This window comes from Schistocerca cancellata, chromosome 1 (genome assembly GCF_023864275.1).
Source record: "Schistocerca cancellata isolate TAMUIC-IGC-003103 chromosome 1, iqSchCanc2.1, whole genome shotgun sequence".
In the NCBI taxonomy this organism is placed as follows: Eukaryota; Metazoa; Arthropoda; class Insecta; order Orthoptera; family Acrididae; genus Schistocerca; species Schistocerca cancellata.
In genome coordinates, this window is record NC_064626.1 from 1101769458 (window position 1) to 1101785006 (window position 15549).

The window sequence follows — 15549 nt, forward strand, 5'->3', positions numbered from 1 at the left end:
AAACGCTTTCCTTGCCATTGCCAGTCTACATTTTATATCCTCTCTACTTCGACCATCATCAGTTATTTTGCTCCCCAGATAGCAAAACTCCTTTACTACTTTAAGTGTCTCATTTCGTAATCTAATACCCTCAACATCACCCGACTTAATTCGACTACATTCCATTATCATCGTTTTGCTTTTGTTGATGTTCATCTTATATCCTCCCTTCAAGACACCATCCATTCCGTTCAACTGCTCTTCCAAGTCCTTTGCTGTCTCTGACAATGTCATCGGCGAACCTCAACGTTTTTATTTCTTCTCCATGCATTTTAATACCTACTCCGAATTTTTCTTTTGTTTCATTTACTGCTTGTTCAATATACAGAATGAATAACATCGGGGAGAAGCTACAACCCTGTCTTACTCCCTTCCCAACCACTGCTTCCCTTTCATGTCCCTCGTCTCTTATAACTGCCATCTGGTTTCTGTACAAATTGTAAATAGCCTTTCGCTCCCTGTATTTTACCCCTGCCACCTTTAGAATTTGAAAGAGAGTATTCCAGTCAACATTGTCAAAAGCTTTCTCTAAGTCTACAAATGCTAGAAACATAGGTTTGCCTTTCCTTAATCTTTCTTCTAAGATAAGTCGTAGGGTCAGTATTGCACTCACGTGTTCCAGTATTTCTACGGAATCCAAACTGATCTTCCCCGAGGTCAGCTTCTACTAGTTTTTCCATTCGTCTGTAAAGAATTCGTGTTAGTATTTTGCAGCTGTGGCTTATTAAACTGATTGTTCGGTAATTTTCACATCTGTCAACACCTGCTTTCTTTGGGATTGGAATTATTATATTCTTCTTGAAGTCTGAGGGTATTTCGCCTGTTTCATACATCTTGCTCACCAGATGGTAGAGTTTTGTCAGGACTGGCTCTCCCAAGGCCGTCAGTAGTTCCAATGGAATGTTGTCTACTCCAGGGGCCTTGTTTCGTCTCAGGTCTTTCAGTGCTCTGTCAAACACTTCACGCAGTATCGTATCTCCCATTTCATCTTCATCTACATCCCCTTCCCTTTCCATAATATTGTCCTCAAGTGCATCGCCCTTGTATAGACCCTCTATATACTCCTTCCTCCTTTCTGCTTACCTTTCTTTGCTTAGAACTGGGTTTCCATCTGAGCTCTTGATGTTCATACAAGTGGTTCTCTTATCTCCAAAGGTCTCTTTAATTCTCCTGTAGGCAGTGTCTATCTTACCCCTAGTGAGATAAGACTCTACATCCATACATTTGTCCTCTAGCCATCCCTGCTTAGCCATTTTGCACTTCCTGTCGATATCATTTTTGAGACGTTTGTATTCCTTTTTGCCTGCTTCATTTACTGCATTTTTATACTTTCTCCTTTCATCAATTAAATTCAATATTTCTTCTGTTACCCAAGGATTTCTACTAGCCCTCGTCTTTTTACCTACTTGATCCTCTGCTGCCTTCACTACTTCATCCCTCAAAGCTACCCATTCTTCTTCTACTGTATTTCTTTCCCCCATTCCTGTCAATTGTTCCCTTATGCTCTCCCTGAAACTCTGTACAACCTCTGGTTCTTTCGGTTTATCCAGGTCCCATCTTAAATTCCCACCTTTTTGCAGTTTCTTCAGTTTTAATCTACAGGTCATAACCAATAGATTGTGGTCAGAGTCCACATCTGCCCCTGGAAATGTCTTACAATTTAAAACCTGGTTCCTAAATCTCTGTCTTACCATTATATAATCTATCTGGTACCTTTTAGTATCTCCAGGGTTCTTCCATGTATACAACCTTCTATCATGATTCTTAAACCAAGTGTTAGCTATGATTAAGTTGTGCTCTGTGCAAAATTCTACCAGGCGGCTTCCTCTTTCATTTCTGAGCCCCAATCCATATTCACCTACTACGTTTCCTTCTCTCCATTTTCCTACACTCGAATTCCAGTCACCCATGACAATTAAATTTTCGTCTCCCTTCACTATCTGAATAATTTCTTTTATTTCATCATACATTTCTTCAATTTCTTCGTCATCTGCAGAGCTAGTTGGCATATAAACTTGTACTACTGTAGTAGGTGTGGACTTCGTATCTATCTTGGCCGCAATAATGCGTTCACTATGCTGTTTGTAGTAGCTTACCCGCATTCCTATTTTCCTATTCATTATTAAACCTACCCCTATTTGACTTTGTGTTTATAACCCTGTAGTCACCTGACCAGAAGTCTTGTTCCTTCTGCCACCGAACTTCACTAATTCCCACTATATCTAACTTTAACCTATCCATTTCCCTTTTTAAATTTTCTAACCTACCTGCCCGATTAAGGGATCTGACATTCCACGCTCCGATCCGTAGAACGCCAGTTTTCTTTCTCCTGATAACGACATCCTCTTGAGTAGTCCCCGCCCGGAGATCCGAATGGGGGACTATTTTACCTTTGGAATATTTTACCCAAGAGGACGCCATCATCATTTAATCATACAGTAAAGCTGCATGCCCTCGGGAAAAATTACGGCCGTAGTTTCCCCTTGCTTTCAGCCGTTCGCAGTACCAGCACAGCAAGGCCGTTTTGGTTATTGTTACAAGGCCAGATCAGTCAATCATCCAGACTGTTGCCCCTGCAATTACTGAAAAGGCTGCTACCCCTCTTCAGGTTCCACATGTTTGTCTGGCCTCTCAACAGATACCCCTCCGTTGTGGTTGCACCTACGGTACGGCTATCTGTATCGCTGAGGCACGCAAGCCTCCCCACCAACGGCAATGTCCATGGTTCATGGGGGGGTCAACAAATACAACAAATACAATCCTAAAATTCACGGGTGCAAAGTGATAATTTTAACAAAACGAAGAACACCTCAAATTGGCGGACCCAAAAAAATCTCCTTCATTTTCAATTTAAAGTATTAAGCAGTTGTAGCAAGAATTATTATCTGCTTTAAGGCGATGCTCGTTAATAGAAATTACACGTCAAGAACATCAATCAATCAACTGATAAATACACATAACTACTACGCAAGGGTAAATGCCTACCACGAGCTTGTTCTTTCAGGTAAGTAAATTTTATATACAAATTTCTCTTATGAATATAAATCTCCCCAGAAGGCCAGCTGGCAGCAACACCGACCAATCTTATGTGAACAAAATTTCACAATTCTAAGACTTTAATAATAATTAAAACGGATACAGTATAACAGAATCAATGGTCGGAGGCCATGTAAAGAATTTTTGCAGTGAATGAATGAAATTTGATTTAGAATAAAACATGCCCATTGATAATTATTTTATGGGACTTAAATCTTATGTCCAAACACGCTGCTAATGGCAGACAGGCTACCAAGCTCTACAGCGCAATGGCAGATCGAAAACACGTACGATGCTGTCAACTGTCGACCCAAATTTATACCAAAAATCGACTTCAGACGATGTTTCCTGGACTGCCACAAAGGGGATTTAGCAGGAATCAGCTACCGCAAATCATAAGGGAAACTAATTATAAATAGAAAATCCCACAGGCAGGTATCATATACAATTGAAACGTAGACCGCAAAATAAGGCAAACACCATCCCAGCAGGTTACAGTAGTCGATCAGATATAGACAGAAGAAATTAGCTAAACCTGGTAGGCAGAAACTGTAAACAAACAAATCACAAAACAATTATTACATAGGTACACATGTAGTTAGGCAAACAGGTAATAGCTATCATAGTCATCAATCTTATGACTGGCTTGATGTGGCCCGCCACGAATTCCTAACTTATTTGTTGGATGTGTCTAAATCTCTAGAATGAGATTTTCACACTGCAGCGGAGTGTCTAAATCGTGTCTAAATCACTGTCTTACTGTACAATTTTTACTTTATACAGCTCCCTCTAGTACCGTGGACTTTATTCCTTGATGTATTAACAGATGTCCTATCGTGCTTTACCTTCGTCTTGTCAGTATTTTCCGTATCTTCCTACCTTCGTCGATTCTGCAGGGAACCTCTTCATTCCTTATCAGCAAACCTGATTTTCAACATTCTCCTGTAGCACAACATTTCAAATGCTTTGATTATCTTCTGTTCCTGTTCTCGCACAGTCATCATTCACTGCCTTACAATTCCGAGCTCCAAACTTATATTCACATAAATTTATTCCTCAAATTAAGATATATGTTCCACACCGGTGGACTTCTGTTGCCCAAGATGCCCTGTTTGCCAGTGCTAATCTACATTTTATGTCTTCCTTCCTTCATTGATCATGCTCAGTTTTGCTTCCGAGGTAGGAAAATGCCTTATCTTGGTCTACTTCGTGATCACTAATTTTGATGTCAAGTTCCTCGCTATTCTTATTTTTCTGCTGCTCATTACCTTCATCTTTTTCCGGTTTACTCTAAAGCCTTATTGTTCTGTACTAATCAGATCATTCTGTCCAACAAATGCTGTAATTATTCTTCACATTCACTGAGGACAGCAATATAATCAGCGATTCCTGTCACTTTCAATTTCAGTCACACTCTTGAACCATTGCCTCTGCCAGGAACAGTAGGGGCGAAAGGCAGTACTGCTGTCTTACACCATTTTCAATCCGAGCACTTCGTTGTTGTCTTCCACTCCCGTTCCTTCCTCTAGGTTGTTGTCCGCGTGACATATTAACCGTCTTTCCCTCTAGCTTACCCTTATTTCTCTCAGAATTTCGATCAAAAAATGGTTCAAATGGCTCTGAGCACTATGGGACTTAACTGCTGTGCTCATCAGTCCCCTAGAACTTAGAACTACTTAAACCTAACTAACCTAAGGACATCACACACATCCATGTCCGAGGCAGGATTCGAACCTGCGACCGTAGCAGTCGCGCGGTTCCGGACTGAGCGCCTTAACCGCGAGACCACCGCGGCCGGCATTTCGATCACCTGGCACCATTTTACAGTGTCGAACACTCTTCCTAGCTCGACGAATGCGATGAACGTGTCTTGATTTTTCTTTAACCTAGCTTCTATTGGCAATAGCAACGTGACAGCTACCTCTCTTGTGATTTTACTTTTGCTAAAGCCAAACTAACCGCCATCTAACAGATCCTTGGATCCTTGGTTTTCTTTTCCATTCTTCTGTATATTATTCTCGTCAGCAGCTGGGACACAGAAGCTGTTAAGCTGATTGTACCACAGTTTTTGCACTGACCTGTTCTTTCTATCTTCGGAAATATATGGATGATATTTATCCATCAAGTCTGACGGTACGTTACCAACACATATGACAGGCCAACTTGAATATTCATTTGGTTGGCACTTCCAATAATGATTTTAGCAGTTGCGACTGAGTTTTATCCATCCCTTCTGTCTTATTTGGTGTCAATCTTCCAGAGATCTTTTAAATTCTAATACTGTATCCCCTGTGCCATCGCTACCGATTCCAGTTTCTTCTAACACAACCTTAACACCCCTTATGGACGCCTTCAGTGTATTGTTTCCATCTATCTGCTCTCTCTCTCTCTCTCTCTCTCTCTCTCTCTCTCTCTCTTCTGCGTTTCACAGTAGAATTACAGTAGAATTACCACTGCATGCACTTTTACTGTTACCATCCTTTCTTTTCATTACAACGAAGGTAGTTTGACTTTCCTGTATCCTGAATCAGTCCTTCCGATGATCATTTCTACTTCAATTCCTTCAATCCTTTCCTGCAGCCATTTCGCCTTGGCTGCCGTAATTTGCTATTTATTTCATTCCTAAGAGAGTTATGTTGCTGTATTCCTGTCTTTCCCAGAACATTTTTGTGCTTCCTTCTTTCGTCGAGCAACTGAAGTATTCCATCTGTTACCCAAGGTTTCTTCGATGTTACTCTCCTTGTGCCAATACTTGACTGATCTACATCTATGATTGTCCTTTTTAGAGATGTCCATTCCTATTCATCTGAGCTGCCTAGTCTAGTGTGCCTTATCCCCGTATCCACATCGTTAGCGAACTTTAAATGCGTCTCATCATTGCTCAGTACTTCATTACCCCACTTCCTTCCATACTGATTCTTCCTGATGATTCCTTTAACTTATTTAAACCCTTACCTATACTACATTGTAATCTGAGTCTTTATATGCACTTTGGTACCCCTTACAATCCCATATCTGGTTTCGGAATCTCATTGTGATCAAGATGTAATTCAGCTGTAACTTTTCCGTGTCTCCCCGTCTTTTCCCAGTATATCTTCTCCTCTTGTGATTCTTGAACAGAGTATTCGCTGTCTTCCTTCTTGCTCATTCCTGCTTCTAACTTTCTTCTGCTCCTTCCACTACAAGCTCCATTCTAAACCCCCGTGGCTATTAAATTTTCATCTTCCTGTACTCACTGAATTACCTGATGAGCCGTGGCGATATCGACATCGGTAGTCACCTCTCATCTTTGACCACAGTAGTTTGAGACGAGTGCGGATCGGTGTGTGGGGACCGTGGTGAACCGGAGGATTTGGTTTTCATTGGTCGAGGCAGTAAGGCCTGTGGATCAGAATCAAAAACAAATTTTCTGGCATCGTCCGGTATGTCGGTGCAGTAGGGACAAAAGGCTTTGAACATAGCGATATGAAGGGATCCTGCAGTCATCGTTTTGTATCGCCGAGGAGTGTGGAGTTGTTTACAAGGGAGGTACCGTGCTGTCACAGACGTGACGGACAGGTGTTTTTCTGTTGTGTTACATTCGTGACTGTTCTCGTCCGCAAGTGCAAGTGACTGCAGTGGATTTCTTGTGGTTAAGAGAGCGAGATGACATTAAGGTCTGGTAAACTTTATTTCTGTGAGACCTTCAAGTTGTGAACTGGAACTTTGAAACTTTATTTCTGTGAGACCTTCAAGTTGTGAACTGGAACTTTGAAACTTTATTTCTGTGAGACCTTCAAGTTGTGAACTGGAACTTTGATTTGCTGTGTGAATGAATTTTTATTATGTCCTTGGATGATTTTACTGGCCTGTAATTGACGGTAACTGTGTTCGATAGGTGGAGGCTACCATGCTAAGGAGCCCTGGCTGTTATTGTGTTCTTACAAGTGCCTTCTTTTTCTCCATGGCATTTAGGAAACTCAGCTAGGTGTTTAAAGGAAGAGGGAGAACGGTAACGTCCTGTCAAATTAACCATTGCCTGAAGCTATTTAGGGAAATCACGGAAAACTGAAATCTGGATGGCCAATCGGGGGTTTGAACCATCGTCTTTCCGACTGCAAGGCCAGTGTGCTAACCACTGTGCCACCTCACCCGGTCTCAAGATCTAATCGGGAATCTGGGGAGAACAATACTCTCACAGGGAATCGAAGATGTTAAACAGTCGTGAGAGCAAGAGAATTTGGTTTAACGTTAGTCCGATTGGTTGATCCAGCATTAACAGAAGAAGTCTCAATCGTCTATTGTAAGGAAAATTTAGGTGAATCCAGTCGCTCAGAAGATTACTGCTTTAAATGTAAGACAAGTGGCCATAACGCATGGAACTGTACCGAGAGACACGCCAGGGAAATGGACGCCGTACAGCCGAGTTGTAGTGGAGCAGAGAAACTAGCACCCCATTCTCTGTCACCGCTGAGAAGGGTACATGAAACACTACATGGAGATCATCACAGGGAAACTGTAATCACACGATCGACTGTGTGTCACCGATGCAGTCTTCAAGGGTATTCAGCCGTGTGATTTAGCGAGACCCGTGATATTTTACGTTTCTAAAGGACAAGGGCACTTAGCCCGATAGCGTAACGCACGTTTTAGGCTGGCAAATGCGAAGGAAACGAAAGGACTGCACGAATATGCAGTAGAAACGTGCCGCCAAGTTCTTCGCAGTATACTGCAAGAACAAGAATGACTTCGTAAACATAAGAAACCCTATTTTCGTAGTAGTCAGTGCCGCTGAGGTTGATGTGATAAATGAGTCAGCACTGAAAAGTACTAAGGGCAGTCATACCGAAGTAATAAAATCAGTATAGAAGTAGCAGAGGCGCGTCGATCCGCGATACTATGCTGATAGATAACGATGTGCGTGTGGAACACGAGTTTCATATAGTAGAGAACGAGTTAGAAGTCCCGAAGGAATCTTTGGCACAGACTTCTGCGAGAGTGTAAGATTACACAACAAGGGCGCTATGGGTCAAGCGCAGACCGGTGTAATAACAGACAGACCAGGAGCCGAAATTAGGAAGTACTAGTTGCACAAAAGCGAGCAGCAAGAATAAAATATGGTGTTCACCCGCGTTCATCATGTACCTACTTAAAGGAGCTAAGCATTTTAACTGTACCATCACAATTCGTCATAAATAAGACATCACAATTTGGGAAGAATTGTGATGTCCATAACTACAATACTAGAGGACGGAATGACCTTAATTGCCCATTATTAAAACCCTCAGTGGCTCAGAAAGAGTTAAATAAGCAAGAACAATAATGTTTAATTATTTTTCCAATAGCACAAAATGTGCTAGAGGTAAGAACGCTAGTTTTTAATGTAATCCAAGACCATTTCACTGTGATATCTCTTTGTATTCCATGAAAGAATTTTTGTTTGCAAACTGTCAACCTGTAAACAATTGAAAAGACTTATTTATAATGGTAGTTTCATTATTAGGACAAAAAATTAAAATGTTCATTAATGTTAATACAGATCATCTATACATATCCAGTAAAAAGAGACTCTTCAGGTCGAAAATTAGCGTATGTATCTGTTACGTTCGATTCGATAGTTATGGTTAGAAACTAATTGTACAAAATTAACAAACAATTATTGGAGGATGATCTTTATTGTCACTTGCAGTTCAGTGAAGTAATGTAACGTGATGAATGCAATTAACACGTGGCGTAATGGATATGCCATTAGTTACTGTTACGGCTGTTCGGACCAATTGAACTTACTGTTATTATCATCTTAAACTACGATAAATATTGATTTTCAAATTTTGGGTGTACTATAGGAAACAGACTCTTATAAGGGGGTCCGCATTGTTAGTGACGCAGGGTAATTTACTCGAAATGTGGGCCAACGAGCTAACGGCAATAAAGGACATCGTAATGAAGTGTTTCACAGGGCAAACCTACAAACAATTCAAAAGCGTTCATTTTGGATTTTTACGATAATATACAATAATATCACTCTAGGTACTATTTTTAAAAATGTGAGATATTAAGCCATAAGTAGCTGTTAATCTATACGTCCAGTGAATACATACTTAAATTTAGTACCGTTCGGTATTTTTCAACATTCTTTCCTGTTCTTAGGACAAAAGTATTCAAATACATGCATACTGTTGAAAAAGCTAATGCTGGACATAGTCACTTCTTGCCCGGTAATTAGGTCTACTGAAGTAATTTATTGCCTCGCGGCCGCCTTCTGGCGTAATGTATGGCTACCGTTCGCGTGATAACAGTTAATTGAATAGCGCGAACACAAGGCTATCACGCTACCATCTCACTCCCTTGTGGCGTATAATGGGCTAAGGATAATCCTTGGGCAACACTGCGATGTGGCCGCAGTTTCAGAGCATAAGCATTCGTGTCGGCGATCTCATATACGCGTTATTACTTCTGCTCCAAAGTCGAAGACAATGGGCAGTTTCCGGCTATGGAAACACTGTACACGCGATGTGCTTTAATGGTGTTGGAACTGGTTTCCCACTGCTTCTTGCAAAAATTCGACTCCCTGGATATCACTTTATCTTCTACATGTTAAATACTTTTGGGAGTTACATCAGTTTTACTAAACAGTTACTGGAGAAAATGAGTGGTTGGGTGAAAATCATAAGGCAATATTTCCCCTTTCAGCAGGAAAAGTAGTTCAGCAAACATTCGCTCAGTCCAGTCTTCATGTAAGTTTCTCTTGAATTCCTTTTACCTGCGGCATATTTTTTGAAAAGAAAAATCAGCTTCCACGTTTTCTTTGCAGAACAGCTGTATGAACCTAAAGGTGACTTTTTTAAATTAAGGGCGAGGAGCTAAATGTTTTCATTTAAAATAATTGTTGACTCGTTAAATTCATTTTAATCTATTTCACCTTGCCAAACAGGGAATCAGGAAATGGCAAGGGAATAAAGACCAGGGCATATTATAATTTCTTAGAAAGCAATGTACTTCCTTGTAAAAACAGAGAAACTATAAGCAGAGACAAATCCAGCGACATAGCTCTGTTCTAGATTTGACAGTCGAGTAAGGTGAAAAAGCGTTTTTAATTACGGGGACTTTCGTGCTGTTGTGGTGGTCTTTTTATGGCCGTGCCACCTGGAACCTTGCGTCATCTTCCTGTCTCCGTTGAAATTTGTGTACAAATTACTTCCCACTTGTGTATTTGAAGGAACCATCCTGGGATATGGCACACATAATTGAGCAAAACCCACGGAAAACCTGAGGATAACTGGACAGATACGAGCATGACTCCTTTACAATTGAAGAGCGTCTCTTAAAAAATATACCAACTCTGTCGAATATATATCAAAAGTACGTTAGATATTGTCTCATGTGCCCCTAGCCATTATATATCTAGATGAAAATGCTTTACATCTTCGTAGATTCGAAAGTCATTTGTGATACAAAAGGCGATATGCAATGTTTATTGTCTGACTACCTAGATCTCATTACCATAAACCTGCACATTGACTACCGGATTATTTTTCGTTGCTAGTACCGTCTACTCTATACGTCACAGGTAATAAATTTTAAATGTTTAAGAAACTATATTGAAATCTAATACACAGAGGTTAATTTTACATTTTCAGTATGCACTGATCGGCCAGAATATTATGACCTCTGATCTAATATCGATATAAACCAGTCCAGGCGATAGCAGCATCACCTGGCCTAGAATGAGCGCTGGTCAGACACACGAACGGTGCGGTTGTCCCTGTGTAGAATGGGGAGCCGCGCGATATATTTAAGTTTCACCGTGGGCAAATTGTGGTGGCCCGGAAGCTCGGTTCGAACATATCGGAAACTGCACGACTTATTAGCTGTTCGAGGACAGCTGTGGTGAGTGTCTTTAGCACGAGGCGAAAACAAGGTGAAGCCACGTACTGGCGTCCTGGGATTGGGTGGCCACCTTCATTACAGATGTCGGACGTCGCAGGCTGGGCAGACTGGTAAAACAGGACTGTGTAGGAACTAATATTAAACTTAAATGCTGAGTAGAATATAAGTGTGCTGAACACACACTGTACTGAACACTCCTAACGATGGGCCTCCGTTGCCGACGACCCATGTATATTCCAGTCTTAACAACACGACATCATCAACATCGACTGAAATGGGCATGTGACCATAGGCACTGGAGGTTGGCGCAGTGGTAGAGTGGTGGTCTGATGAATCCCGATGTCTTCCTCATCATGCCGATGGGAGGGAGCGAACCCGTCGCCTTCCAGGGAACCGTTCCTTGATACCTGTACTGTGGGATGGGACAAGCTGGTAGCGGGTCCATTTTGCTTTGCGAAACACTCACGTAGAGACCATGAATAAATACCTGTCGCTGCTTGAACAGGGTCCATCCAATAAGGAAACCATCTTGGCTGGTCAAGAAGTAATGTCTTCCATAGCAGAAAACGAAAGAGAAAGATGGATTAAACTTATGGAGGAAACAGATGTTTCAATTAGTAGCCAGAAGGCCTGGAAACTGCTGATAAAACTAAATAACGATCCAACCAAACATGCCAATCACGCTAACATCACTCCAAATGAAATTGCTACACAGACTCTTGAGAATGCTAAACCAATATCTCCTATAAAAAAATCGGACTTCAAATTACAAATTATAGTTTAAGGAACAATCTCAGAATAATAACCTGAGTAGACCATTCAACCTACCGAATTAGAAGAAGCCATTCACAAATGCAAAAATGGCAAGGCAGCAGGATTAGACGACATTTGTGTAGAGCAAATTAACCATTCTGGCACAGCAACCAAAAACTGGCTCTTAAACTTGTATAACCGCTGTGTGGCTTTTTTTCAAGATCCCGAAATTACGACGCAAGGCATGCGTGATTGCGATATTATAACCTGGAAATTCTCCAACAGATCCGAAGAACTACAGGCCAATATCTCTCCTTTGCCATCTCTGTAAGATACTAGAGAGAATGATTTTCATCACTTAACTGCGGTAGTTGATCCACTTATTATCTCACAGCGAGCTGGCTTCACACAAGCAATAATTGCACCTCACGTCCATTATGTTTCTCAGTTCATAGAAGATGACTTTGAGCAGAGAAAGATAATCAGTTATAGCTTTTGTAGACCTTTCGGCGGCCTTTGACACCATAAACCCCAGAGTGTTACTCCTCAAAATCTACAACCTGGCTACGCGCTGACGAAGATAATTGCAACACTCCTATAGAATCGACGTTTTTTCGTGGACTTCCAAGGAAAACGCAGCCGATGGAGAACTCAAAAGAACGAGCTCCCTCAAGGAAGCGTACTGTCACCTATTTTATTTAATGTGTGCACTAGAGATCAACCACAGCCTCAAGGATGCAAGAGTTTCATATATGCTGATGACCTTCCCTTTGCTGCCCAGGGAAATCGGTTTGAAGCTGTAGAGATAATGCTTATACACGGTCTACTACAGCTTGGTACTTACTATGAGAAGAATCAACTGGCACCCAATCCTAAGAAAACTCAAGTGTGTTCATTCCATATAAAACATAAACATGTTGACAGGAAACTTGAAATATTCTGGAATGGAGTTGCACTAGAATATTATTCCCATCCCAGGTATTTGAGTGTCACTCTCGACCGTACACTAATCTACAAGGAACATTGTCTGAAGCTGAAGCAGAAAGTATCCTCCAGAAACTGCCTTCTTAGGAACCTGGCGGGATCGAACTGGGGTACACATCCACAAACATTAAGAACGACAGCTCTTGCCATGTGTGTGGTGTCACCGCCAGACACCACACTTGCTAGGTGGTAGCCTTTAAATCGGCCGCGGTCCGCTAGTATACGTCGGACCCGCGTGTCGCCACTGTCAGTGATGGCAGACCGAGCGCCGCCACACGGCAGGTCTAGATAGACGTCCTAGCACTCGCACCAGTTGTACAGCCGACGTTGAGAGCAATGGTTCACTGACAAATTACGCTCTCAACAGCCGAGACGATAGTTAGCCTAGCCTTCAGCTACGTCATTTGCTACGACCTAGCAAGGCGCCGTATTCAATTGATATTTATCTTGTGAAGCATGTGCAAGAGAGATGTTCACCAATTGTGGATTAAAGTTAAGTATTCTACCAGTTACCTCCTGTTTTGCTAGTCTTATTTCTCTGACCTGTTCCAGACCTCACGCCAGCCTGCGCGAGCTTAAACGAGTGCCTTTCGGCTTCCTCCAAACCCCGTGAATTGGCTCCTGCCAATTCACAACAGTGTGCTATTCTGCAGCAGAGTATGCTAGCCCAGTGTGGTACAATTCAGTACATGCAAAGCTGGTTGCTGTATCCTTAAATGACAGCTGTAGGATTGTTACAGGCTGCCTAAGGCCAACCCTCATGGAAAAAGTTCCATTTCTCGCTGGGATTGCTCCATGTGACATCAGAAGAGAGGTCGCCGCTAACATTGAGAGGTATAAATCAAATACAATGACCTCACACCAACTCTTTGGACATCAACCTGCCAAGCCAAGACTGAAGTCCAGGAAAAGTTTCCTAACAACTGCACAGCCATTAGAAGGATTAGCTGCGGCTACCCGGCTCACCAAGTGGAAAGAAAGATGCCAACATTTCTCAAACTGGATGACACCACAAAAATCCCTGCCGCCTGGACTCATGGAGAAGTGGGTCAACAGACTACGGACCGAAGTCGCAAAATCGAGGGACAATCTCCTTAAATGGTACTTCCAACTGCCAAATGCCAACACAACACTGTGCGGATGCGGTGAATTGTAGACAACACGGCATCTCTTGTAAGTAGGCTCTTTAGGTTTTCTTATTGGTAACGCCACGTAGCGCTCTGTATGAAAATCACTGGCTGTGCTGTGTGCAGTCTGTGGCTAGTTTGCATTGTTGTCTGCCATTGTAGTGTTGGGCAGCTGGATGTTAACAGCGCATAGCGTTGCGCAGTTGGAGGTGAGCCGCCAGCAGTGGTGGATGTGGGAAATGAGATGGCGGATTTTTGATTACAGAATGGATGTCATTAACTGCTATATATATCATGACTATTAAGGTAAATACATTGTTTGTTCTCTATTAAAATCTTTCATTTGCTAACTATGGCTATCAGTAGTTAGTGCCTTCCGTAGTTTGAATCTTTTATTTAGCTGGCAGTAGTGGCGCTCGCTGTATTGCAGTAGTTCGAGTAACGAAGATTTTTGGTGAGGTAAGTGATTTGTGAAACGTGTAGGTTAATGTTAGTTAGGGCCATTCTTTTGTAGGGATTTTTGAAAGTCAGATTGCGTTGCGCTAAAAATATTGTGTGTCAGTTTAAGCACAGTCATGTACAATTTTTCAAAGGGGACGTTTCACTCTTCAAATGTAACTCATGCCCAACCAGCTGTAGCACCCAATGCTATCAAAGTTGCCCAATTCTGGGTGAATACTTCATAGTTTTATGTTTTGTGTATGTGTTCATTTTAGTGTACCTCTGACACGAATAAAGAGTTCCAGAGAAGCTCGTGCAAGGCACCGTGATGGCCGACGAGTATCGTACTCTGGTTGCAGACTGCGTACACCATCCATGGCAATTTTTTTATTTTTATATTTTTGCCGTGTGGCTAGGGCCTCCCGTTTGGTAGACTATTTCATGATAGCAGCAGCATTTTTCAGTAGGACAATGCGATATGTTGCTAGGCCAGAAATGTGATGGAGTGGCTCTAGAAGCATAGTGGTGAGCCCCAATTGATATGTTGGCCCTCCAACTCTCCCGAATTGAACTCAATCGAACACATCTGGGATTTGATTGAACATGTTGTCAGAGCTCGCGTCTCTCCCCCCCCCCCCCCCTCCCACCTCCTCACCACAATCCCTAGATTTTACAGGTATTTTGTTATTTGTGTATGCAGATGTGGTGCAGACTTCCTCCAGCGACCTACCAAGGCCTCATTGCTTGCTTTCATGCCACGACGCGTCACCGCTGTTATTCCTGCCGGATGTGGACATACCGGCTATTAGGTAGGTGGTCATTATGTTCTGGCTGATCAGTGTATGTATAGTGCTTGACCGATTATCCCTTTTCTCGTGTATCACAGTGTTACTCAGAACAAATTAATCAGCTGTTTGTCTCACACCGTCATTGCCGTAAACTTCAGTCAAGTAGTGAGAAGCGGTCGAAACAGAATACTTAAATGAGTCCGTCCATCCGTTGCACTATATTATTTAAGTGGAAAACGAATCTAATAGAGCTCTTCGAGATATATTGTATGGACAATGTAAGCAAGAATGACCCTTTTAAATTGCCCACCTGTTGTCCTAAGCAACGGGGGGGAGGGGGAAAGCTTGATGGTGAAAGGAGTACACAGAGAGCCCAAACAAGGTACATGGCCTAAACGACAGTATTACAGAAATGGAAGAGGACTTATATAAAGACGAAATGGAAGGCATGATACTGCTAGAAGTATATGATAGAGCCGTGAAAGACATAAACCGAAAGAGAGCCCCGGGAG